This window comes from Triticum aestivum, chromosome 6B (genome assembly GCF_018294505.1).
Source record: "Triticum aestivum cultivar Chinese Spring chromosome 6B, IWGSC CS RefSeq v2.1, whole genome shotgun sequence".
NCBI lineage: Eukaryota > Viridiplantae > Streptophyta > Magnoliopsida > Poales > Poaceae > Triticum > Triticum aestivum.
The window spans coordinates 725665601-725689383 of record NC_057810.1 but is presented as its reverse complement, the minus strand read 5'-3'; the positions used below and the strand labels follow the sequence as shown (position 1 = coordinate 725689383).

General features: G+C 43.0%; 1 pseudogene; it reads right to left on the bottom strand.

Annotated features, from left to right (window-relative positions):
- Positions 1–1331: 1331 nt before the first annotated feature.
- On the bottom strand, positions 1332–20802 carry LOC123140093 (CBL-interacting serine/threonine-protein kinase 20-like; annotated as a pseudogene).
- Positions 20803–23783: the final 2981 nt, after the last annotated feature.

Sequence of the window (23783 nt, the reverse complement as noted above, 5' to 3'; positions counted from 1 at the left end):
TCTGGAATTTTACATACACACCCCTCAACCATAAAGTGAAAACGCAATTAGCCCCACATGAACAGAACCTCCGGCAAGGCGCCCATGGGCTTTCGTCGCCGGCTTGGAGCGGCGGATGGACCTCGCCGGGATCGAGGTCGAGCACCAGGCTGGGCGAGGAGAACTGCGTATGCCCGCGCGCTGCAACCTGCCGGCGGCTAGCCGCCACGCCTGCAGCGAAAGCTAGCTGGCCACCGGCGATGAGCAGGTCCACGCTTCCGCCATTGCGCTGCCGCTGTCCTTGCTCGAGCTCCACGGCTGCATCGGCTCGAAGGAGTCAGATGACGGCCTGGCGGCTGGGTGCCTGCCGACTCGAGCATGCTCTTGCCGCACCATGATGCAGCGCTGCTTTTATTCTCGGCCACGGGGGAGGACATGACCTGCTCGAGAGCCGAACTGGCGCGGCCTTCCGTCCTTCGCCCCGACGACCACGGCAGCGAGGACGTGCGGCGTGCAGCTCGCGGCGGTGCGCACGGCTCACACCGGGAAGGGGCACAAGCGGCGGGGCTAGGGTGGCCAGGCTCTTCGCAGCGTCCGAGGTCCTCGAAGCCAGCGAACACGTCGGGGCATCCACCGGGAGAACGAGGGACAGAGAAGAACGAGCTGGGCATCAATCGGGAGCGAGAGAGATTTGGATCCCGATCTGGATCAGGGAGAGAGATTTTCATTTTTTTAGAAAGGGGAGGAGTTTTTGGCAAAAAGACCTTGTCTAATGTCGTTTATCAAGAACCGTTACGCCACATCAGTACACAGCAGGCTCCATCTGTCATAATCATCATCGAAACGATAAAACCGTCAATTAGTGTGTTTTTTCAAAGATTAAGCCAAGAATTAGTAGTTTCTGGCAGAAATACGTAAACCAGTTGTTTTCTGCAAATCTAGGCGTCAATGTGATGGTTTTCTGCAATTCACTCTGGTAGACGTCTCTTTGAAGTATTGAGAATTTCTTTAGGATTGCATTTTTTGAACACAATACAACCGAAGTTGCTCGCATCCACGAGCATAAACTCACTCTATAAACGCGCGCGCACACACACCCTATCCCTATGAGCACCTCTGAGAGATTGAGCCGGCACGTCATCTTGAAATTAACGAAGTTACCCCAGACGTATTCGTAGTCGACAGGAACGTCTTCTCCTGAACCCACATCGCCGGAAGGCTTAGAATAAATTCAAAAAAATGCGAGCACCAATGTCGAGTCTACGACTTGAACTCTGATGGGCAGAGGATATCACTGTCCTTCTAACTATCCAACCACAGATTGGTTCGTTTAGTATCGCATTCGGTCGTAATACGAAACGTATCAGATTCTACAAATGCCATCAATGTAATACAATGAGCTTTACAATGTACGTCGTATAAAACATCAGGGCCAGGGGCAGAGATATTGCACAGTAATTAGGCTAGCCAGTTCCAGCAAATACACTTATTTGAAAAATGAACATTTGATCTTGAATTGATGAGAGGTAATTCCAAGAGATATATTACTAGCTGGAAACACTGTCTACGTGTCCTTGAACTCTGACAACTATTCCAGATCCATATCGATTACCGATATTGTTCCGTTTCTGTATCCGATCACGAGTCTACACAATTCATACGTTTTGCGTTAGAAGTTCAAAAAGTGCAAAAAAAAAATATAGTACTAAAAACATAATAGAGCTGGAAACTAGGAGGTCAATTACGACGGCTCTGAACATTCTATATGCTTTACTAAGAGCAACTCCAATGGGGCGACCCATTTCGTCCGCCGCCGTTTGTTTGGATCGGCACGGACAAAAAAGTCTGCCCAACGCGCCGACCCAAACGGACGCGCGTGCTCGTCCGCTTTCCTCCCCGCGCGCGCACACTCTCCATCGCCTGCTTCGTCGCCGACGCCACCGGCCATCTTTTTCCGATGAAAAGAGATACATAGATAGTTCTTGCGTATACAGATAAAAGAAAAGATCAACTACTCGTCGCTTTCCAACTCTGACTCGGTAATGTCCTCCTCCGACATCTATATGTAGGCGTCAGCAGCCTGCTCGTCTTTGAAGTCCCACCCTGATGTTTCTTGCAGCTTCAGTATCAGTTGAGCGGCCTGCTTCCGCGCACGCATGTCCTCCCGATAGGTGGCTCGCTCCGTCCTCCTCGCCTTCCTCTCCGTCCTCCTTTGCTCATAAAACTGACATTCGTCGACGATGTCGTGCGGGAAGCGTTTGCGCCACACCACCAAGGCTTGCACGTCCATCTCGGCAATGGCGAGGCGACGCTGCCGCCTCCGATGGACGCAACGATGCTCGTTGGTGAAAAGCCGCGGGAGAGGCGCCAGATCCTGCGCCCGCTGGCTCGACACGTCGGGAAAAATCATCTCCCGACTAGGTCGCCGGAGGCACCACGCCTCCGTGTTGTACGCGCGGGCCGCCTGCTCTGCGGTGTCGTAGGTGCCGAGGATGAGACATTTCTCGCCAAACAAGATCTCGGTGGAGAAGGCGACAGAGGGGCGCTCGCGGACTCCGCAAAAATCTGAAGTGCCGAGGTGGCGCATCGACATGGTGGTGCAGAGGCGGCGAGGCTAGTGAGAGGGGGCGAGACGAGTGGGCGGCGGACTGAGTGTGCAGGAGCGCCTTCTTATAACGAGCGCCGGCCGCAGCGCGCCAAAACAAGCGTGCGAACCTTTCCCGTGCTCTGGAGCGCCAAAGCCAGCGCACGCTAGCCCGATTTTCCCCTACGCGCGCAAACCTTTCCCGCGCGCTGCAGCGCCAATACCAGGGCGACGACATGGCCGCTGGCATGATCTAAAAGCGTGAGCGGTCATGAAATGCGTCTGCACGTTGGGCGCGCTGCCGACCCAAATCTAAAAGAGGGCGGACGCCGGGCGGGCGGCCGACCCAAACGGACAAAAAGCAGACAAAAGCGCCGTCCGTTTGGGTCGGCCCGTTGGAGTTGCTCTAAATGCCCTTTTATAGTTCTATATATCTAAATTACAACTGTTTAGGTACTACGTGCATAATACACAAATTTCTCCAGATTCTTAGATATATACCTACTCCGTTTCTATATATAAGTCCTTTTAGAGATTTCAATACGAACTACATATGGATGTATATAGACATATTTTAGAGTGGATTTACTCATTTCGCTTCATATCTAGTCCATATTTGGAATCTCTAAAAAGACTTATATTTAGGAACTGGGGAGTATGATACAACTTATGCGGGCAATGTACTTGTTCAATATTGACTTTGTGCCCATGGTTGAGGCTACACACGTACCTTACAGCTTATGTGTGTCTAACGAGGTTAAGAGTGAAGTTTTCTCCACTTCTTTTTTTTGGGAAATTTTTTTCCACTTAGTGTCCCTTTATTTGTACATCAAAATTTATTATTTGATAGAAGCAATGCTGTTAATAGGATAAAGAAAGGTAAATGGGAAATATTTACCTGCTTGAGCCTGTAAACCCGACATGTATAGGATTCTTTCCCAAATTATCATAGGCCTTCTTAAGCCTGTAAATGCCGGAAACACATGGTTAGTTCCAAAACTCACCATGCAGACATGCTACAGGAACGCAGAATGGATGCCCGTTTATCCATCATTTCATACTAGTATGCTACATGTGCATTGCAAGTAGGAGCTCAGATAACCAAAGTATGAATCAATGTCGACATAACACATGAACACAAAACATGTAGGTTTGGAGTCATATGCATGACAAACATGTAGATTTAATTCTCATGGTTCATCCATTGAAAATATTATTATAACTACGAAACATTCGAAGACTACATGGTATAATAGTACATGAAATTCATGTGGAATATATCTAGCACATTTGTCGGTAGGTAAATCGTATTGCAGTTTTGAGTTGCTTATATTGTATCTTCAAAGAAAAATTGAACTTATGAATGTGCTATCATAGCCTTGAAGAAGAAGTAGAAGTGAATGGAAATTCTTTTTGAGGATATTAAAATATGGAAGAGTCTAGAACAAATGACAAGAGCATGTGATGTGAGATTTGTGCACATCATGCATTGTAAATCATAAAGTAAAAAAGAAATGGTAATTCATTTAGAATAAAAAGGTTAGGTAATTAAAGTATAGAAGATTCTAGAACAACGGAGAAGTGCTTGTGTTTTAAGGTTTGTGCATATGTGCATTGTAAATCATAAAGTTGAAAAATCATTTAGAAGTACAAGTATGAATAACTAAAGTAGATTCTAGAACAAAGGAGAAGAGATTGTGTGCTTGAGGTTTGGGCATATATTGTGCTTAATCTCAACCATGGAATATTGTATAGTACATGTGGCAGAACCCCGTGGAGCGATGATGCTATACAACGACTAGCGCTCGGATAGTCACCGTTCAAAGTAATAGCTGGCCACTCATTGACTAATCCATTCGTACAACTAGCCAACACCATCTCCGTCGTCGTCATTGGCGGGCTGGTAGCCATTGGCGCACAATGGATCTACGTGTTGAGATGGATAACTCCAGCCGCAAGCTGATGACAGCACCATCAGAGATGTAAGAGCATATTCAACAATAAACCTCAAATTTGGCCCCTTCATTTGTCTGCGGACACGTGTCCTCCCCTTCAATATGGTGTTCCTCAGTTTATCCCTAAATTGTCCGGACACATACATATGATTAGCGGAGATGGAGAAACATGTCCGGATATCCCTATATACTGCCCACGTATGGGCTGGATTTAGGAAGGGTCAGACAGTCCGGTCACATGGAGAAGGTTTGGGACCGCCGTTGGGGAGCTTTTTATCGGACACTCCGTCTGGGCATATGGGGAAGGTTTGGGTGCCTCCCTTGGAAATGCTCTAAGAAGTCTTCTTGTTGATGCATACATCTATAACCTACTACTCTCATTTGTTACGGACCATGACGGTGATGTCGGGCAGACGAAGTACTCCAGTGCGAAGACGAGGTGTGGTCGGCAGTAGAGATGGGTTGCGGTCGGCGGCGGAGACGAGATGCGACTGATGGAGGCACGACCATGGAGGATGAGATACACGTGGCCGCAGTACTGCGTGGCCGACAAACCTTCTCATGAAAATGAAGTATAGATTCATTCACTAATAATGTACTCCCTCTGTTCGGAATTATTTGTCATAAAAATGAATGTATCTACAACTAAAATACATCTAGATACATTCATTTCTTGGATGAATAATTTCAAACGGAGGAAGTAGTACACACTCATGTAAAAGAAAAAAGTATACTTTCTCCTAAAAATGTATACACCGGCGAAACTGGAGTATATACATTTTTCACACAGATCTAATATATACTTTTCTTATAAAGGATAGTTTGTACTCTCCCATAGAAATATTAGGATACAAGATGTATATATACTCCATCCGGGTTTAAGGTATATACTAATTCAATTTCTAGCATGCACCGAGTTGGGGGGGGGGGGGGGGGGGTGGCATTGCTCCCTGGTATCTACTGCCTCTATCCCATAATGTAAGACGTTTTTTGATACTAGTATAGTGTTAAAAAACGTCTTACATTATGAGACGGAGGGAGCATTAGTTGTTGCCAAAAAAGGCTTTCGCCCCGTTTTATATATAAAACAACCTCCAACAACATGCAATGGAGTTACACAGCCTTTTTAGTAGTAATGGGAATGGTGAATTGTTGGTACCAGTTGTATTATCTCACGGCTTAGCCTAGTCAAACCTACCCGACTGTCCGTTAAGGTTAGGCATCCTCTACAAAGAAATATAAGAGTGTTTAGATCAGTATGTGATTGTGCTAACTTTTTTTGGCTCAGCTGAATGTTTCTTAAAAATGATCTCACCTCGGTTGCCAAAATGTTAAATCACAACTAGATATTTGAGATAGATTGATATATTTTCCAATGTTGAGGATATCGCTTATCGTTAGCGTCTCGATCAGCTGGGAGATTAGAGATTAATCGGAAATTGATCTATTAATTGATTTTATCGGTCATTTTTTGCAAATCCAAGGTTCCCAACACTTAAATATGCTATATTCAACACAAAAAACAATATTGGACAAAAGTGTTACCTTGATTCCTAGCCTTTGAATCCTCGTATAATGACAAACAAGATAGAACAACGGTACATATTGCGTAATAAGGTCCAAAAAAAGTAAATAAACATAGTTTTTGCAAACATAGTGCTAAAAATAGGCCCGGTTTATCGGTAGATTCCCAATAAAGCGCTTGTCATAGCGATAAATCAGCCCAAACAATAAACGGTGAAGATAAGGCATAATCTTACCGGTCAACCCAAGAGTAGCGATAAATCAGATGATAAACTGCTGAATCGGAAGATTTTTTGGACAGTGATATTTTCACAAGGGACATATAAGGCCGAATAAATTAATTAGTACATGCAAAAATCACTTAGATCTTGATATAGATCTAATGTACAATATAAGCCTTTCATAGTCTTTTTTTTTCAGCTTCGCACATGTTACTTCCCAAGATAAATATGTTTGGGTGAAAAATGGCAATCTTAGTAAATGGCTCAAATTTCAAACCCAATATTTAACACATTTTTTTTGCAGGCAAGCAAGTAACCAATACTCACTCCATTCTTTTTACTCCGCATAGAAGATTTTTCTCAAGTCAAACTTCTTAACATTTTACCAAATTTATATTAAATATATCGACATCTACAATACTAAAGATATAAAATATGAAAATTAATTCCATGATGCATCTAATGATATTGTAAATGTTGATATTTTTTCTTACAATTTTGGTCAAACTTTATGAAGTTTAACTAAAAACAAAACTTATACACGGAGTAAAAAGAAACGGAGGGGGTACTTAGAGTCCCAAATTTACTGAATCCAAATATGCATGCTTAAAAATCAAGAATAGTAGTATTGGGAAGTGGTCTGAACTCAGTCCATCAGATGCATGTTGGCAACAGAAAGACATGTAGGCACCTCGACCAGTCGTGTTTGAGCAAATAAATAAATATAATCATATGTATTTATATACCTGTAGGTAGTGGAATCCAACACACGAATACTCCCATTCTGTGAAGCGGTAACTAATACTGGACGTGTTGGGTGGCAAGCGACAACAAAAATACTCTCCCCACTTGCTGAAATATGATGGTTTGTGTAAATTCTATCTTCAGTTTCTGAAGAATAAAGTGTGTGGACACATTCTTCTTTTTGCAAATCCAATATCTGATTCAAACCAACAAAAAAACAAGAAATATGTACACATATTAGTGACATGTTTATATATATTTGATTTTTATATTAATTCTTCAATTTGGTTCATGGCCCTTACGTATGTGGTCTTGCCAAGAATAGTAGCAATGAAATGCTGATCACCACTATAGGTGAAGCAATTGATAGGCCACAAGGGTTTGCCATCTAGCTTGTGCATTTTGGCAACGGGACTGGGATGACCAATTCTCCACGTCTACATATTTTAAACAAGAGAAGAATAACTGAATTTATGATCCCAGAAGAACAAGAACTAAGTAGTTAGATTCTTTATTTAAGTACTATGCAAGGAGAGCAAATGAAGAAGCAAAAGGCCGATAAGTGAAGACAAACCTTGATCACACCACCATCTTCATGAGTAGCGAAAGTGCTAATATGCTTGGGGTTAAACATGACTTCCCTCAAAGGTGACCTGACATCAAATATTCTGGTACAAGACCAGTCGCGATTCCAATCCCAAAGCTTGAGTGATAGGGGAGAATTACAACATGACAGCAAGAACGGACGAGTTGGGTGAACTGCCAATAAACTGACACAATCACCGTGAGCATTGAATTCCTTAACCAGGTCCATTGTGGGACATGTATGCACAAGGATAGACCCATCCGAATCCCCGATTACAACCCATTGTTCTTGAGCAATAAACTTAGCTACCGAATAGCGTACACGTCCCATGTGCGACTTATAATGTCCTACTTCTTCATTGGTTTGCCAGTTCCAAATGTAAACCATGTGATGAGTGACCACTACTATCCTGTGCATGAACAAGAGAAAATTTAATCAGAGAGAAAAATATTAAATATATACTAAAAAACGTCCACTACTCAATTGGATTTATAATACTCCCTCCAGACAGTTATAATACTCGGCCACGAGTTTTTAGGTCTTCAATTTTACTAACAAAACATGTGTAACATGCCACAAAAATATATGTTTAGAAGCTTCATTCGCCGGTGAATCTAAAGACATATTTTTTGTGGCATATAACACATGTTTTGCTACTCAAATTCAAGACCTAAAACTCTGTGTCCAATATATAACCCGTTCGGAGGGAGTATACATATAATCTACTCACCATGGCCATGTGGGATGCACATCCATCCCATTATTTCGAATATATTTGTTTTCCCGGCCTAGAGTAGTATGCGCCTCCATCAGATCGTCATGGACAAAAATGACGAGAGCTTTCAATACCGCCCGGTGCAGGTCGCCCCCAAATAACTCTTGGAGTTCCTTCATTACATCTTCAACGGGCATGTCTTCATCATCGGAAGATGTAGGCATATGTTCACTGATGGCTTGGGCATCACGACACGTGGTAAACATCACTATCTCCCACTCAACCATGTCCAAGGGAAGCTCCTTTACCGCCTTCATACGCACTGTGACAACTGTTGTCGACATGGGAAGCAGACAATATTCATTACCATCTTCATAAATATCCAGATCTTTCGGTGTAATTGCACTGTAGACTTCACCATCTGTCTTGTTGGTAATGCTCAGGTGACATGACATCTCTACCCCGTTTGGCACGAAGAGGAACCTAAGCTCCCCGGGGTACACATCGAGCAGCTCAGTCCCAGGAAAGACAGTGCTGGTGACCTGCATCATGTATCAAGATTCAAGTAGTATTTGAGCACGGCCAGGAAGATGCATGTGTGTGAACTACACGTCAAATGATGCATATAAAATTGTTGCACAGGTCGGATTTGCACAGAGAAATCTTCGTGTCTAAAGAGAACCCCTCTGTTGAATTAATCCAACATACCTGGTTCGTGAAAGACTTTGGAATGATGCTGTCCAAGTCACGAATTACTTCATGTATGGTAGGTCTGTTATCTTTGTTAGTGTCCGTGCAATTGTGAGCTATTTGGTTACACATCTCCGCTCCTGGGCAGTTTAGCAAGTCTAACGACTCGTCCCACTGCAAATTAAGTTTAGACAGGCAAAATATATATTGGAACATGCAAGAGAAAAAATTATATGACTAGCAGGGAGGGGGTGACATAGAATATAATCAAGGTAGAACCCACCCAGATGAGGATTAAAAGCCACATGACAGGGATGTGACACTATGACCCTATCATTGGACCAAAACCTAGCTCTCATACATAAAACTAAATATACAACATACTTATTTGTAGACATTTGGTATGCCATGATTCAGTTGCATGGAGAACTATGGTTACTCATTTCTATGTACCACCTAGCTAACTACTATGACAAAATTCATCAATATACTACTCAGAACTACGTACATTCATCGCTAGCATGAGGACTTTTATTCGACCAGATAAATGAAGCACAAATGAGATATTTGATTTCCCCTTGGTTACAATGTACTTAAGGTATAGGGTGGTCACCACCATGTATATTCCTCCTGTACTGTGGGTTTGATTAGGGCAAATATAAACAACTGTAACATAAACTGCCTATAAATATATAAATATCGTTATTTATACCTTCTTATGCACATTTATATATTTTGGGAAGGAAGCTAAGATAATTTGAGCTATTGGATGTTTTGGGTGTCATTCACCTAAAAGGCTTTGGCCCCGCTTTATATATAAAGCAACGATCATCAACAATCCGATACAAACACACACCACCCCAACACACACACACATACCCAAGGCCGGATACAAAGGAGCTGAGCGCAGCAACACCACCCCCCTACCACTACAAGAGCTACCGGGGTCCTCCATCGTGAACACGCCACCGTGAGGAGATGAAGCCGCATATGACGATCCGTGAGCTATTGGATGTTCTAGGTGTCATCTACCGAAAAAGGCTTTCGCCCCACTTTATATAAAGCAACAATCATCGACAATCCGATACAAACACACACCACCCCAACACATGCACACACCCAAGGCCAGATACATGGGAGTTGAGCGCAACAACACCACCCCTACCACTACAAGAGCTACCGGGGTTCTCCACCATGAACACGCCACCGTGAGGAGACGATGCCGCATATGACGAACCATGAGCTCCAAGGCGGCGCCTTCAGGAAGGTCACAACAGAGTGCCACCACACGATCCGAGGATCAGGGTTTACCTTGGGGATACATGATGGACGAAAAGAGCCGGGATGACACCTTCAAGAAGGGTATGACGCCTTCAAGAAGGGTCGATCGCTGCAGCCGGACTGCCCGAAGACAAAATAGGTTTTCACCCCGGCCATAGCTCACTACCACCGGAAAGTGGGACGAATGTCGCACCACCGTCACCGAACGTCACACTCCGGCCACCATGCCGCCCACATGGCTATGGCCACCGGGCAGCACATGAGCAAACGGCTCTGCCGACGATCCCACTACCACCACCAGAGTCGCCGCCCCGACATCCAAGACCATCCCCCACCAACACAATGGTTCATTAACCCTACTGCTGGCAAAGCGCCACCTTTGGGCAAGAAAGAGGCCCAGTCGGTTGATGCGGTGGAGGAGAAGTCCACCGGCGGCTGCTGGCCACGCTATAGCCACCTTGCCATTTATCGAACCGGGTCTGGGCCGTCGTCACAATCCCCAGCGGCAGTATGACCCGTATAGAAACCCCTGCCATCTCTCCGGAGCACCCCTGGCCCCGTGGCCAGCCATAGACGAGCTTGTCGAGCAGCCGTGCACCACCCGCCAGATGCACCGCCAACCACATATCTGAGCACCCCATGAAGCAGGAGGAGAGGGTCGAACCTCCACCACTGCATCGCCAACCCGACCAGCCGAGACGACCCCGGTCGAGGCAGTCGCCCGCAACCCTAGCCGATCACGGCCGACGCCGCCACGAGGTCAGATCTAGCCTGGCCACCGCTGCCACCGTCCCCGACCCCCGGCCCGCACAACCACCTCCCATCTTGACCTGCACCGCCCACGACCATCCCTGTCGGAGGTCAGATCGGCCGAGCCACGCCATGCCAGATGTCGACCTCGACTCCAGCAAGCACATCCGCCGCGCCATAGGCCGCCACGAGCAGGATCTAGTCGGGCCGGAGCCGGATGAAGCCGTCGCGGCTGCGACGGGCTACACCGCCGCCCACCAGCCCACCGCATGTCAGAAGCAGTCGCCGACATCGCCAGGACGGCTGTAAACGCCGCTCTGCCGCGCAAGCAGTGCGAAGGGTGTTAGGTCCCGTCGTCGTCGATGTCGGCCGGGCTTTGCCCGGCGGCATGCTACGGTGGTGGTGGGGGAGGAGACCGAGGAGGGGAGGGGCTGGAGGAGGTCGGCCGAGCCCCCCCCCCTCCCCCGGCGCCTCCCCCGCACTCGTGAGAGCGGGTCGGGCGAGGGGGAAGTATCGTTTTCCTTTGGGTGTCATTTCTTCTTGCTCGGCATTGCTTCACATTCAGAATGAAGAGGCAAGAAGGATATACTCACGAAGACAATGTAACCAAGAAAAAACACATTTTTCTTTACTTAGTAAGTTAATCACTTTTCTTTTGTATTTTCAGTGTTAAGAGATGAATTGTATGAAAACAGATGTATATATGTTCATCACAAAACATGCGGGATGCAAAAATTTTGTTTTTAATACATGTGTGAATGTATGGATGTGCTGGATTGGAGTTGTGAAGTGTTGGTGTGACACTTTGGCTGTCAAACTATTATATATGTAAACTGGGTGAATGATATGTCATAAAAAGAATGGATGGTATGCAGAGAATGTTTAGACATATGGAGAGATTAAATCATGGAAAAACATCAGGAAAAGATACCAACCTGAGGCACGCTATCACCTGGAGAATGTCACACGTTGCTTACCTGATGATCGAGGTCGATCATGGATATGGAGGAGGGTGGAGGGTTCCGTGACCTTTTACCATGGTGGGCTGATAACCCACCTAAGAATGCTCAAAATGGCCAGCCTAAGACCTATTTTGTAGTTGTAAGTTGACTGAAATTTCGTGGGGGAAAAGGTAGCCAACAAAAGAAATGCTATTTCGTGAAGTAGAGTACCTTATGTCGTCCTAAGGACCAAAGGCTTATATTTCAAGTACCTAGATGCTAATTAAATATACCTTTTATCAGGTAAATGGTATTGCAAGCCGTTTTTGGAGGAGAGAAAATAATGCCCAGGTTGAACCCAATGTACAAACCCTACTTTATATGTTTGGGCCATTTGCATTTCTGTCCTTAACTCGAACCTCCTATTCATTTTTGCCCTAATTTTGAAGCATGCTCAAATTTTTCCCTCTGCCGTTAAGTTACCTTATAAATGCCCTTCTGTGCCGTTACCATCCGGTCAAAGGGCTTTGACCGTCTGGTGAACAGTAAACTCGAAAAAATTAGCAAAAAAATAAAAAAAAAACTATTGTCACCGAGTTACTATTTTTGCTATTTTTTGATTTTGTTTTCAAATTTACTGTTTACCATGTTACTATTCGCTAGACGGTCAAAGCCCTTTGACCGGACGGTAATGGCACGTAAAGGCATTTCTATAAGGTGACTTGATGACAGAGGGGCAAATTTGAGCATGTTTCGAATTTAGAAGCAAATATGAGTAGTGGGTTCGAGTTAGGGACACAGATGTAAAAGACCCTATATGTTTGCTTATAGAAATTATGCAGTCTCTATAAACAATATCTTGAGTAGACTAGTCCCTGCATATATATCCCATCTTTCTAGTACACTTGAGAGTAACACTACCCGATTGAGTTCATATAGGACACTATTCTTAAACTTTTTTTTTTACATTTGACTAATTAATTGAAAACCTCGCATTAGTTACATGCTAATGGTATCATTAGATTAGTAAAACCAAGAATTTAAATATCTGTAATATTTAATTACATACGAACCAAAACAAGTAGTGCAAGAAAGTGTGTATTTGATCTTCTTTACCTTTTAGCACTAATTAGTTGAAAACCTCTCGTTATGTATCATTAAATTTCTAAGTAGAAGTAAGAATATACATTTAGTTGGAAACAACGTTTGACTAGGGGTTGCCCTTGGTAGCATGGACAAGAACACTAGTAACGAGGGTGCATAAGACTACCTTATAGCGGAAGTCACTATACGTAATGTTTTTTAAAAGGTTCAGCTGCCTCGATGAATCGGAACTTAACCCTGTATTAAGAAGGCGTCAAGGAAGGTATGGTCGAATGTGCGTGCTTGCCAGCCTCTCCCATTTCCTTCCCACGGCCGGCTGCCAAATTATGGCCAATTGTGGGAAATCTCCATCTCATCCCTCCACCATAAGGTGCTTCTCTTCATGGGCGTGGCCCTCCTTTTCCTCTTCTTTGATTTGTTTACCATGGCATGTTGGTTGAACTTTTGTCGATTATCTTGGACTATTGTTGACTGCCTTGGACTTCTCACTTGCCACGTAGGACTTGGTGGGATCCCCACTGTAGGATTATTTATTCCCACGAGAACATATTAATAAAATCAAGTAGTGCACAAAGTTGCATCATGGTAATTGTGGGAAGTAAAAGGAAACTTATATTGTGACGGGTGTGGGGGTGTAGTAAACTAGCACAGGTTGTTGCAGCAAATATATTCATAAATGCATAAAGTTAACATGCTATAACAAAGTTGAGTAGCAGGTTAAGTCGAATTCCGCTTACATTCTCGAGACTTATCATGCTGATACCAGTTAATAATTCTATGATAATTATGCCCAAAGCATATATGTCTGACTTCAACGATAATTCTCTTTTATCTATGACTTCTGGTGCAATATATCGCCTGCATGAATGGATTTGGTACTTAAACTGACCTCCTTGCACAAAGAAAATTTAATTATTAAGATGTCAAGAGGCATGTTTAGCTTACAGTGTTCCACATATGTGTTGAGTAAATATTTTGGACTGCCCTTGATCTAGGAATCTTGATAGACCAAAATCCGTAATTTTGGCCTCCATGTCAACATCCAACATAATATTTTCAGGTTTCAAGTCTAAATGACTAATTTTTTGTTGTGGAGATACCGCAAGCCCTGACAAATCCCTCGAATGATTTTGTAGCATGTAGGCCAATCGTCTCCATGAGATTTCTCTGCAAAAGCAAATAAAATTATTTCATACTTTCTAATATCTTCTGCGTTTATGCTCATGTTAATTTTGGACGGCAAAATTAATTATTTAGGGTACGGAAAATACATTAGAGAATGTTGGCTATGCCCGAGACCATAAGTAGGTGCCAGATAAATAGCTTTTTTCTTCCCCGTCTCTACACCTACCCTATCCATCCTACCCCCAGTATGGATCCTTAGTGGTTAGCTTATAATCACTTTCTTTTGCGCGCTCCCTACGAAAGGCAAGAACCTGAATGAGTGAAACAAGTAAAATAAGTCAACACAAATATATAAACTTTCAATTTGGAAAAGTTAATGAGCATACAAATCAATTTACACAAAAATTTGGACTCTGAACTCAGAGACTTTAAATTTTAACTTCAAATTTTGTGTAATTTTTTTGTAAGTAAGACCATGTTTAGCTAGTTTGTGGCTTAATGCAATGTATATAATGGGAAAGTTGTTGCCCATCATTTTGTGGCAAAGCTAAAGAGTAAAGAGTCATATGGCAAAATATTTATAACATCCCAAAAAAATACAATTTTTCAACGGGAAAGTTGTGGTGGACCTCACGCTACATGGCACTCCCTATCTAGCCACCCATTTTCTGCATAGTGATCTGTGCAGGCACTTTATGTTTTGGTTTATCCTAAATAAAACAACATATGAACTTCAAACTTTGCAATATAACAAAAAATTCTAACTACAATGTGGGAATAAACTTTTGGATTTTTTTCACGCATCATAAATACTTAAAACAACTTTTTACTCAAAAAATATCTCATTTAGTATATTTATGTTGGACAAAAATATCCAAAAAAGTTTACACACTTAATTTCTAAAGTTTGGCTGACCTCCAAAGTTTGAAGTTCATATGTTGTGTCAATTGAGAGAAACAAAAAAAAGAAGCTTTCATATAGTAAATTAGTTGGTTAGGAGAAATCTCAAAGGAATGTTGGAGAGGTAAAGATAAGCAGTGCCATGGAGCCCAATCTCCAAACATCACTCTCTTCCGAAAATTTGGAATGTTAATAAAATAAAGATCACTAAATTAAATTGTTTGAGCTTAGCTAGTTTTGACTATGATTTGTAACTTGTTCAAAATATTCATTTTGATTTTCTATTTATATCTTTAATAAATATTCAAACCCAATCCTAATTCATTTAATAATAGTTAAGTTTGAATAATTTATTGAGATTTTATTTGATGCCTTTCAAATATTTAAACATTTTCCTATTCAAAATCGGAAAGAGCGTACTCTTCCATTATAAAAATATTGGAATGCTTTAGATATTTTTAGATTATTGTTTGGATTTCAAAAGTATTTTGGGAATATATAAACCCTAAAAATAGTTAAAAGGCCTATTAGAGCCTTTATTTTGAAAAGGGGTATTTTGTAATATATATAGGTCTCCTTATTGAGTACTCTATCCTTCCCAACATATAAGGCCCATAAATTTTGTAAGTTCAACCAAGTTCAAAGGAAAAGATACTAACATCTTCAACAACAAATCAGTTAATACCTGAAGATCCATGCATAATGTTTTTTCATTGCGTGTTTATTAAATGGTAGATGTACATCCATAAGAAATATGTATTCACCATGTGTTTATTCTAGTTTTTAAATCACAATTTAGTACAGTAAATGTGACATTTTTTCTAGCAAACTTTCCTAAGCTTTCAAAAAAGGCTAGCTCGGTGCACATAGCTCCCATGACTCAAACCCGTGACCTCATGGTCACATGACAACAACTTTATCACTGCGCCAAGGCTCAGCTTCTTTGCTAAACTTTTACAAAATGTAAGACAAAATTTATACGCCTTAATTTTCAAGAGAGGTCTAGTATTTATTTTAATGTATGGTGTATGCCTCAAAATGGTGATTTGGTCAAAGGAACGTAGATTTATTGTTCATGCTAAACATCATATCGTCCTACATATCTAAAGAGAGGACGCGAAGCGGTGGGGGCGACACGACGCCGGCAAGCCAGTATGATTCGCACTAGTATAATTCGCTCCGCAAATGAGAAGGTGACGACTTGATATGCAGCGTGCCAGGGCTCGCACCCAAACATGCAAGGACAGAAGAGACACATGAGATCGAGTTGCAATTATTTTACACTGGCTTCTTCAACAAGAGTTGTGTCACCAACAAGACATGGATGTCAATATCTCTCTCCAATAATCAACTTCTTCCACAAGATTTTTCATTAGTTGGCACTTTTATATGTTGGACAATTTTACAATTAACTTAATCCATGAGAAAATCATGACAACACTGCTAACAGTATTAATCTTATATTGCAAGCTAATCATGAGAGTGCTTACTAGGCATAAAACATGCATATCTATGGCCATAAAGAAATATTGAAAGCGCATAGATCAATTAAAGTTTGATAGACAAAGCGTACCCTCTAATTGGAGAAACCAGGCCGTGGCCACAACAGCAGTGGCATCACAAATTTCACATCATCACTATTATCATCCATGGTGTTGTCGAGGAAGTAGTCAAAGTCTTTGATGTAGATGGATGGAAGCGAGCAGTCGCATTGAGACGCTCCCCAAAAACCATATCGCCCTTCTCCCGGAGTAAGATCCCAAAGGGCGCAACTCCGGAGGCTTGCTTTCCCGTATGGCCATGCACACGATCGCCAGGATGGAGTAGCCGGACGCACCAACAATAGAAATAGAGGTGGTTCATGCACAAGGAGGTAGGTAACAGATGTGATCTAATCATGTGACAGCTATGGTTGCCGACATAAGGCGACATGGGGATTAGGCCATGACTAAGTCGGTAACAACCCACTATTAGAATGGATTGAGAATGATTACACTTGATGCATATGTTAATGACTCATTATTAATTAGTAATTAATTATATGTTTTCCAACAGGGAAGAAAATTAATTGCACACATGACAAAGGTCTAAGCTTGACTCGTTCAAAAAGAAAAGAGCAGCACAAGCGGGGGCATGGCATGGCGGGAATCGGAGGAGAAACGTGCGTATATCACTTCTCTTCTCATGGTACAATGGGATGTGGAAGAGAGTTCCTTATATGTTGGCGGAAACTCTTCTCCACTCCTGGGATGGAACTAAACTTTCCACTCATGTCATGACACCACAATTGTGTCTATAAGATCTACCAGGAATTATTTGTTATATGAACCTAAAGCCCACCAAAAAAATGAACATTAGAAATGATCCACGACACCGCATTGAACTGGACATGTGTTTAGCACGATTCCCCTTAAATACATAGTAGTGTAATATGGTTTTGACATCACTACATATTAGGACACCTCCCTACCACTTTTAACATTACATTTTTTTTAATATTAATTCAAAAGAAATTATTTTCTAAGTCACGCAGTTGTCATTTTTCATTAGAGGTGGACAATTATTTGAGTCCCAACCCCGCATGCACCCTAAAAATGGAGATGGCAAGTTATTGTTCATAATCTATATAAAAATAGCTCACATCAAACTCGTGCTCCATCTACCGCATGCCCAGTTAGCTATCTTCAAACTCAACAATCAACAACAAAAAAACTCGTGCTTCATCCTCCATGCGTAATCTATAGTGTGAGTGCGTACAAGTTCTAGCAGTCGAACAAGGAAATGTTAGCATATCTAACCATTCTAACAGATAACTAGGAAAAGGGCCACCGAGAGACCTATATTTATGGCTAAGGAAAGAGCAGCCTTTCTACATTATAGCAGAACTAAAACAATATCTGTAAGTGCATTTGTTTGTAAGTATTTTGGACAGTCCTTATTACAGCCATTGCATTTTGCATTATCTTCATGTAAGACTTACACACAACACCATTAGGCTCCAACAATTTAACAGTTTGCCAGTCAAAGATGTTCATAGATAAATACCGGTTTCACCAAACTAGGCCCACACTTCACAGCATTATGATGGCCACCTCATTATATTTTCTGCCCACTTATTTTTTACTAAAATAGAAGCTACTTACTTGAATCAGCAATGCTTAAGAAAAAACCGCTCCGAAATTTGAACTGATACTTAATTTTTATACTGAATGCAAATAGGGAAATGAGTTTGTAAGCTCTTAGTACCTTTTTCAAGATACTGCCGGACATTTCCATTAGGAACATATTCAAAGCAGAGCAACCTATTCCGTCGCCCTGCCATCACAAATGTTCCATCCAATGGCATAATTTCTTCTTGTGTATCCGCACAATAGCCCAGAAATCTTACTATGTTTTTGTGATTTGCACTTTTTAAACACTTGATCTCATCCATGAATTGCTTATCAGTGATATTATAGACATTTGACATCTTCACAGCGACAAACCCATTTTGTAAATCTCCCTGTTTTACTCATGGTGTTAGGATTGCTCCGCACAAGAAAATAATGTGAGAAATTACCATTTGCAAGGTAATCGATAACATATTATACCTGGTACACCACTCCAAACCCACCACTACCAATTTCTTTAGAAAAATTATTCGTAATAAATTTCAAAACTCCATAAGATAGCCTGATGGGCTTTGCACTTGGATCACTCAGTATGCCCTCCAGGGCTTCCAGTTCACGTTCTTGATCAACATCCATTTCTGCAGTACAAAAGATATATGTGTACTCGATCAGAGCAAATACAGTGTAATGTTGGTTCTTCGTTTCAAACAAAAGCGCATATATAGGTCCTTAATATGAACTTGTACTGAATGTTGCGATTTGCTGCATATATAGGTTCGATTTGAAACAAGAAAATTCTACAACGGAACTCAAAACATATCTTTTCAACTGAAGGAAGGAAGGAAAGCATTATACAGCGCTATGAGTCAGCGATAATGGAAAAACATATCAAATTGGGTAATACTAATACCACGTCCGTGCTCTCGTAGCAATTTTTGACTCACTATACAAGTACAATAGACGTGTAACTGAACGTCCAAAAACAAGTTTGTCCTAAAAGTAATTTGGTTGTTTCCTAATTCTAAAAAATGACTTCTCATGAAAAAGTTTAAGTACTGTGTTATTTCCTGTAAAATTCATATTCCCCTAATAGGCTCTTACAAATTGGACGATAAGTTGAAGTATAATGAGTTTATTCTATGAAAAGCCAGATTTAAAATAACATATATATACAAACTGTAAAACTGGAAGGCTGGTGAATCTTCCGAAAAGAATTCTCCAAAAAGTGAGGGAACACTAACCTGAAAGAACCGTAAGAACTGCAGGTAGAAATGAAGAGAGGGGCAAGAAGAGATTGGATCAAGTTGCCCACCAGGCTGCATATATATACAAATGAAGAGGCATGATGAGGTCTGCTAACTTCGGTATCAAGCTGTTAAGAGAGAGAATTTACATCTAACAGCTCAATTAATTCAAGAGTGGGTGGTGTTGTGAACAGTACATGTGTCCCATGTGACGGCTACCGATTTACACCTACGTTAATGACAATTAAACTATGCGGAAAATTATGTCCTTTTTTTTGCGAACGTGAAAATTCTGTTATTGTCAGTGCAGAGGATGATGTCGACTCTCACTTCCTGATTGGTTATCATTTGCGCATAGTAAACTATGAGGAAAACATTACTAATACTAGTTGTTACTCCCTCCATTCCTGTATATAAGTATTTGTAAAGATTCCGGTATGGACCACGTACAGATGTATATAGATGCATTTTAGAGCGTAGATTCAGTTATTTTGCTCAGTATGTTGTCCCCATAGTGGAATCTCTAAAAAGACTTATATTTAGGAATGGAGAGTGTATATCAACAAATGGTCTGTGGTCGAGCATACCTATATTCATATATATTCTGTTTGTTTCGATTCGTACCAGGTGCGCTAGCGCTACTGAAGCTAGCTGTGAGGCGAATAATAAATTTATCAGGAAAAAATGAATAATGGGAAACAAAGAAAGAGGGAAATAAATACAAATATAAATGAGAAAGGAGGTCGATGAATCCAGAGCAACGAAACGAAATTATTGCTCCTTGGATCTGATCCCCTCTAAGCTTGGACGATACCTGGTGTACAGTCGATCGGTCCACACCTAGCTTGCTTTGCTCTTGGGCTCCACAGGTCCTGCAACTGCAATCAATGGTTGCCGCTCGGGGCGGCCGGCCTCGGGGACGGGAGAGGAACCTCCTTCCACTCCGCCGCCGCTCGCCCCGAAGACAAGGACCGCGCGAGCGCAGCCGCGTCCACCAGGGATGGAGACGCAGCGCGGGACGGGAGGGAGGTTGTCTGCCGGTGGCCGATCTCAGCCTCCTGGGCGGCACGACGTCGTTCGCCGGTGGTGCTCCAGTCCAGTAGTAGCGGTGGGGGGTGGGTGACTGAGTGCTGGTGGTGGGTGGGGCGTTGGGGCATCGCTTTCCTCTAGCCGGCAGAGACAGATGGCTCTTTTTCTTAACCAAGTTGTTGGCTTATTCATTTGTTCATTACCTGACCAACTTAGTTGTATGAACTTGTTGGAGGCTACCGGGGGAGCATCCAACTCCTCGGCTGCTTTCTTCCACTTCATGTGCTGCTCAATCAGAGCCACAACTTCTTCCACGGCCTCTACCACTGGATCAGCCGGCATGTGGCCGGCACAAGCACCAGCGGGATATGCCATCCAGCTTAGCTGAGTGTGTGTGTGTGTGTGTATATATATAGCCGGATTACAGCGAGAGGAGCCTTTTGGAGGCCGAGCTGCATGGTGGCCGTTATCTCAACCGAACATTGTCATATTGGGTTCCGTGCCTTCTGACTTTTCAAGTAATATACCCACCTGTGCCATTCTCTAGTGTTCTCGATTTGTACGTGGGCCTCCTTATAGGCTGATGCTTGCATGAACATGATGTGCCTTGTGCGCCCATTTGAGCTGGTACCGGCTGGAACACCCCGCTTACATTTGTTATTAGCCATGCCGCACATCTGCTTCGCTGACCTTGTTGCCGAGCCTTGCACTAGTCAGCTCCTAACTACTCCCTCTGTTCCAAAATAGATGACTCAATTTTGTACTATCTTTAATACAAAGTTAGTATAAAATTGGATCATCTATTTTAGAACGGAGGGAGTACTACTAGGACACCATACGCTCGTAAACAAAAGCTAGCACATCATATGTTGTTTCTGTTTTTCTTTAGTTCTGGTTGTTTCTATTTCTGGTATCACATCATACCTGTATGTGTGCATGAGTCAAAGAGGGAAAAAAGGTGCATGAATAAACTTCTTTCCAACATATATATTTTGAAGAAAAAATATTTCACTATTTTATATATAAGAAGTGAAAAGACGGTCACATATTGCAAGAATAAAAGTGTCCGAGTATACATAAAGTTTTTCTTGCAATTTTTCAAAATTGGTTGACTTTCTTACTTATACTCCTGTTCGACTGAATTTAAAAAATGTTAAACAGATTTTTGATACATGTTGTACATTCTTCTCAATACACAGTTAACAATTACTGAGAATACGATGAACCGTTTTGAAACTACACAATGAACATTTCGAAAATACACACTGAACAGTTTGTAAAAAGTATGTGATGTATAATATTAAAATACACGGCTAATTTTTCAAAATGTGTTGAATTATTTAAAAAAATATGTGATTAACCATTTTTAAAATACACATTGAATAATTTTTAAAAAATGCAATGAACATTTTTTACAACAAAACTAACAATTTTAACAACAAAATGAACATTTTTAAAATGCATGCCATTCATTTTCGAAAAACACCATGAAGAGTTTTAACATATGTACAAAAAAGAGCTGAAAGAACCTTAAACAAAAAAGAAACAAAATGGGAAAAGTTAATACAAATGAACATGTTGTTGTAATGCCTGAACATTTGTTAGTATAATATGAGTGAACATTTTTGTTACAGCACACGATTTGGTTTTCACAAAGAACATTTTGGAAAAAAATACAACTAGATTTTATTACGCACATGAACAAATTATCTTTGCAACATATGGAATTTTCTTTTTGGACAACGAGAAAAAGAGTTGAATAAATTCCGGTGGCCTTATGGGCATAGGGGCTCCGTTTTTTTTACGTTTGTTTAAGAATTTTTAGGGTTTGTATCCTGCTCATGAAGGAGAGACGACGGCGGCTCCGTAAAGATGGAATAAAGTTCTCCCCCTCCTAGCCCCCGTCCTGATGGTCCGTCTATCATCGTCGGTGGGCATGTGGATATATGTCTCCGATGAATCTGTCTTTGGTGGATCTGCTCAGATTTGGTCGTTGTTCGTTTACGTTCGTGTGTCTTTCTGTTGGATCCTTCCGATCTAAACTACTCTTCATTGGTGGCGGTTGTTGTTCTGTTGCGCTGGTCCTATGGGGCCTTAGCACGACGTCTTCCCGACTGTGTACTACAACAAGGTTTGTCTGACTCCGGCGAGGGAGGGGCGATGATGGCTACGCGTCTTCGGCTTGCTTCAGTGCCGGTTGTCGGAGTAATGGGCCACGGGTAGGCTAACCCGAGCCCCAAGACATTTCAAGACATCGGGGCAGGCCGCGCCCCTTAGGCCGAGTCCCAGGGGCGGCTCCAAGGTATGCCGAGTCCCAGACGGCGACTCCCAGATAAGCCGACTCCAAGCTGGCGACTCCCAGATAAGCCGACTCCAAGCTGGCGACTTCCAGGGAGGCCGACTGTGGAGAGTCGGCCCAAGACTCCTCCCTTATCCCGAAGTACGACGCGGGGTACGGTCACGGCATGGCCGTCCCCCCTCCCCTGCTTACGACGGGCCGGCATGGCTACAGTGAGCCGTACCGCTGGAAGATCTCCGGCGAAGATGCGGCACTGTTGCCATGCCTGCCCTGATCTCAGCCACAGTACGCAGTACACTGTGCCCACGACGCCGGCCTGTACGACCCGAAGGCGGTGGGACCACCTGTCAGTGGGTGGGCCGAAGGCGGCCTGGGCAACCCAAAGACGGACCTGTGGGAGTCGGCCTCCCTGGAGTCGGCCGACTCCTCCCGGGGCCCCACGATCCATTAATCAGATAAGATGGGGAATGGTGACAGTGATCGCCCGATAGACGGCGGCACTGTTGCCACGACCCGATGACCGAGCCTGCGTCATCAGAAGTGCCGCTACAGTATCAAGCCTGTCCGCGGGACCCGCCAGTCGGCGGGCCCCAGAAGCCGGCGGGAAGGACGGCGCCCTGAGAGACAGACGGCTGGGACCCGCGCCCAGCCGGATTACTATTGTACCCCCGGGGGGTAGGCCTATATAAACCCCCCGGGGCACCCATGCAAAGGGTTGGAACCCAAAGAGAGAGAGAGAGAGAGAGAGAGAGAGAGAGATAGACCAGATAGCCCAGGAAGGAGAGAGCTAGCCTTGCCCTCTCCTACCTCCCGAAACAGCTCCAGGAGCACCATTGTAGTCACTTCACTTTAGTGATCATGCGGAGACCCTGCAGAGCAGCAGTAGGGGTGTTATCTCCTAGGAGAGCCCTGAAGCTGGGTAAGTTCCGCCGGCGTGCATGTCTTCGCCTCATCCCGCTTCCAGGCACCGGCGACGTTCTACTCGCTCCCACCATGATAAGC